Genomic DNA, 5,227 nt, shown 5'->3' on the forward strand with positions numbered 1-5,227 from the left:
CCTATACCTCCATACAAGTCCGAGGGCCGGGTGAATTTTCGCTTTTTACCTTTGGACATGTCGGTCACCCTTACTTTTCCCCATACATATGAGCCAAGCAGAGGCTCATTTACCCGTACTGGTGTCTAAGGTACGACTAGATACTCGATTTGCACCTTGTGACAGTGTTTAGAACACGTTCCCATACATTTTTCATTTTTGTGTCACGACACCATACCCTCTTACTATAGCCAATGAACAACATCACTTTACCACAAGTGACCATTTTTATCCATCCCAAAATTAAACGACCTCGGAAATTTTTTCTCCTACATCGCCATACAACTTTGAGGGTCGGGTGACTTTTGCTATTTACCGTCGGAGATCACTTTTCATGCTTAAAAATGCATCCTGACACAGTTTTACTCAAAGTTAGAGTCAAAAAAATTTTTGTCAAAAAATCTTCCGTCGGTCATACCGATACCCATGTCCTATAACTTGTACCAAGTTGTGAAGGGTAAATTTTGACAAAAATCCAAAAAAATCATTAAAAAGTCGCTATTGCTTATTGCATTCAGCATCGTTAGACGACTCTTATATGCCTTGGATGACCACTGTCTGATGATTACTTAAGCTTTTATGCCAAAATTTTGATTTCGTGTCTTACGTCCCTACATTAGACGACCTTGGATTTTCGTCTCCTGCACCGCCATGCAACTTTGATGGTCGGGTAACTTTCGCTATTTAATGTCGGAGATCACTTTTCATGATTAATAATGCATCCTGAGACCGTTTTACTCAAAGTTAGAGCAAAAAAATTTTTTGTCCAAAAATCTTCCGTCGGTCATACCGGTACCCATGTCCTATGACTTGTACCAAGTTGTGAAGGGTACATTTTGACAAAAATCCAAAAAAATCATTAAAAAGTCGCTATTGCTTATTGCATTCAGCATCGTTAGACGACTCTTATATGCCTTGGATGACCACTGTCTGATGATTATTTTAGCTTTTATGCCAAAATTTTGATTTCGTGTCTTACGTCCCTACATTAGACGACCTTGGATTTTCGTCTCCTGCACCGCCATGCAACTTTGATGGTCGGGTAACTTTCGCTATTTACTGTCGGAGATCACTTTTCATGATTAATAATGCATCCTGAGACCGTTTTACTCAAAGTTAGAGCAAAAAAATTTTTTGTCCAAAAATCTTCCGTCGGTCATACCGGTACCCATGTCCTATGACTTGTACCAAGTTGTGAAGGGTACATTTTGACAAAAATCCAAAAAAATCTTTAAAAAGTCGCTATTGCTTATTGCATTCAGCATCGTTAGACGACTCTTATATGCCTTGGATGACCACTGTCTGATGATTATTTTAGCTTTTATGCCAAAATTTTGATTTCGTGTCTTACGTCCCTACATTAGACGACCTTGGATTTTCGTCTCCTGCACCGCCATGAAACTTTGATGGTCGGGTAACTTTCGCTATTTACTGTCGGAGATCACTTTTCATGATTAATAATGCATCCTGAGACCGTTTTACTCAAAGTTAGAGCAAAAAAATTTTTTGTCCAAAAATCTTCCGTCGGTCATACCGGTACCCATGTCCTATGACTTGTACCAAGTTGTGAAGGGTACATTTTGACAAAAATCCAAAAAAATCATTAAAAAGTCGCTATTGCTTATTGCATTCAGCATCGTTAGATGACTCTTATATGCCTTGGATGACCACTGTCTGATGATTACTTAAGCTTTTATGCCAAAATTTTGATTTCGTGTCTTACGTCCCTACATTAGACGACCTTGGATTTTCGTCTCCTGCACCGCCATGCAACTTTGATGGTCGGGTAACTTTCGCTATTTAATGTCGGAGATCACTTTTCATGATTAATAATGCATCCTGAGACCGTTTTACTCAAAGTTAGAGCAAAAAAATTTTTTGTCCAAAAATCTTCCGTCGGTCATACCGGTACCCATGTCCTATGACTTGTACCAAGTTGTGAAGGGTACATTTTGACAAAAATCCAAAAAAATCATTAAAAAGTCGCTATTGCTTATTGCATTCAGCATCGTTAGACGACTCTTATATGCCTTGGATGACCACTGTCTGATGATTATTTTAGCTTTTATGCCAAAATTTTGATTTCGTGTCTTACGTCCCTACATTAGACGACCTTGGATTTTCTTCTCCCACACCGCCATACAACTTTGATGGTCGGGTAACTTTCGCTATTTACTGTCGGAGATCACTTTTCGTGATTAATAATGCATCCTGACACCGTTTTACTCAAAGTTAGAGCAAAAAAATTTTTTGTCCAAAAATCTTCCGTCGGTCATACCGGTACCCATGTCCTATGACTTGTACCAAGTTGTGAAGGGTACATTTTGACAAAAATCCAAAAAAATCATTAAAAAGTCGCTATTGCTTATTGCATTCAGCATCGTTAGACGACTCTTATATGCCTTGGATGACCACTGTCTGATGATTATTTTAGCTTTTATGCCAAAATTTTGATTTCGTGTCTTACGTCCCTACATTAGACGACCTTGGATTTTCTTCTCCCACACCGCCATGCAACTTTGATGGTCGGGTAACTTTCGCTATTTACGGTCGGAGATCACTTTTCGTGATTAATAATGCATCCTGAGACCGTTTTACTCAAAGTTAGAGCAAAAAAATTTTTTGTCCAAAAATCTTCCGTCGGTCATACCGGTACCCATGTCCTATGACTTGTACCAAGTTGTGAAGGGTAAATTTTGACAAAAATCCAAAAAAATCATTAAAAAGTCGCTATTGCTTATTGCATTCAGCATCGTTAGACGACTCTAATATGCCTTGGATGACCACTGTCTGATGATTATTTTAGCTTTTATGCCAAAATTTTGATTTCGTGTCTTACGTCCCTACATTAGACGACCTTGGATTTTCGTCTCCTGCACCGCCATGCAACTTTGATGGTCGGGTGACTTTTGCTATTTACCGTCGGAGATCACTTTTCATGCTTAAAAAAGCATCCTGACACAGTTTTACTCAAAGTTAGAGTCAAAAAAATTTTTGTCAAAAAATCTTCCGTCGGTCATACCGATACCCATGTCCTATAACTTGTACCAAGTTGTGAAGGGTAAATTTTGACAAAAATCCAAAAAAATCATTAAAAAGTCGCTATTGCTTATTGCATTCAGCATCGTTAGACGACTCTTATATGCCTTGGATGACCACTGTCTGATGATTACTTAAGCTTTTATGCCAAAATTTTGATTTCGTGTCTTACGTCCCTACATTAGACGACCTTGGATTTTCGTCTCCTGCACCGCCATGCAACTTTGATGGTCGGGTAACTTTCGCTATTTACTGTCGGAGATCACTTTTCATGATTAATAATGCATCCTGAGACCGTTTTACTCAAAGTTAGAGCAAAAAAATTTTTTGTCCAAAAATCTTCCGTCGGTCATACCGGTACCCATGTCCTATGACTTGTACCAAGTTGTGAAGGGTACATTTTGACAAAAATCCAAAAAAATCATTAAAAAGTCGCTATTGCTTATTGCATTCAGCATCGTTAGACGACTCTTATATGCCTTGGATGACCACTGTCTGATGATTATTTTAGATTTTATGCCAAAATTTTGATTTCGTGTCTTACGTCCCTACATTAGACGACCTTGGACTTTCGTCTCCTACACCGCCATGCAACTTTGATGGTCGGGTAACTTTCGCTATTTACTGTCGGAGATCACTTTTCGTGATTAATAATGCATCCTGACACCGTTTTACTCAAAGTTAGAGTAAAAAAATTTTTTGTCCAAAAATCTTCCGTCGGTCATACCGGTACCCATGTCCTATGACTTGTACCAAGTTGTGAAGGGTACATTTTGACAAAAATCCAAAAAAATCATTAAAAAGTCGCTATTGCTTATTGCATTCAGCATCGTTAGACGACTCTAATATGCCTTGGATGACCACTGTCTGATGATTATTTTAGCTTTTATGCCAAAATTTTGATTTCGTGTCTTACGTCCCTACATTAGACGACCTTGGATTTTCGTCTCCTGCACCGCCATGCAACTTTGATGGTCGGGTAACTTTCGCTATTTACTGTCGGAGATCACTTTTCATGATTAATAATGCATCCTGAGACCGTTTTACTCAAAGTTAGAGCAAAAAAATTTTTTGTCCAAAAATCTTCCGTCGGTCATACCGGTACCCATGTCCTATGACTTGTACCAAGTTGTGAAGGGTACATTTTGACAAAAATCCAAAAAAATCTTTAAAAAGTCGCTATTGCTTATTGCATTCAGCATCGTTAGACGACTCTTATATGCCTTGGATGACCACTGTCTGATGATTATTTTAGATTTTATGCCAAAATTTTGATTTCGTGTCTTACGTCCCTACATTAGACGACCTTGGATTTTCTTCTCCCACACCGCCATACAACTTTGATGGTCGGGTGATTTTTGCTATTTACTGTCGGTGTTCACTTTTCGTGGTTAAATATGTATTCTGAGACAGTTTTACTCAAAGTTAGAGAAAAAAATTTTCTTCTCAAAAAATCCCCCGAAACCAATGTCTTATACATTGTACCAGGTTATGAGGCGCACCTGTGTGTGAAGAGTTCTTCGTGTGGTTTATAGACATTTCAGGCACTTGGTATATATTTTTGGTTTCTTACCAACCAATTCGACTTGCCTTCATCTCTTGTTAGGTTTATAATATCAATACTCGAACTTATATGCATGTTCAGGGACATCATTTTAACTTTCGGTTTGCACCCAAGTCCCGAACTTAGAGATATTTTTGGTTTTGGACCAACCAATTCGACTTGCCTTCATCTCTTGTTAGGTTTATAATATCAATACTCGAACTTATATGCATGTTCAGGGACATCATATTAACTTTCGGTTTGTACCCAAGTCCCGAACTTAGTGATATTTTTGGTTTCCGACCAACCAATTCGACTTGCCTTCATCGCTTGTTAGGTTTATAATATCAATACTCGAACTTATATGCATGTTCAGGGACATCATTTTAACTTTCGGTTTGTACCCAAGTCCCGAACTTAGTGATATTTTTGGTTTCCAACCAACCAATTCGACTTGCCTTCATCTCTTGTTAGGTTTATAATATCAATACTCGAACTTATATGCATGTTCAGGGACATCATATTAACTTTCGGTTTGTACCCAAGTCCCGAACTTAGTGATATTTTTGGTTTCCGACCAACCAATTCGACTTGCCTTCATCTCTT

This window comes from Anopheles maculipalpis, assembly GCF_943734695.1.
Source record: "Anopheles maculipalpis chromosome X unlocalized genomic scaffold, idAnoMacuDA_375_x X_unloc_59, whole genome shotgun sequence".
Lineage (NCBI taxonomy): Eukaryota > Metazoa > Arthropoda > Insecta > Diptera > Culicidae > Anopheles > Anopheles maculipalpis.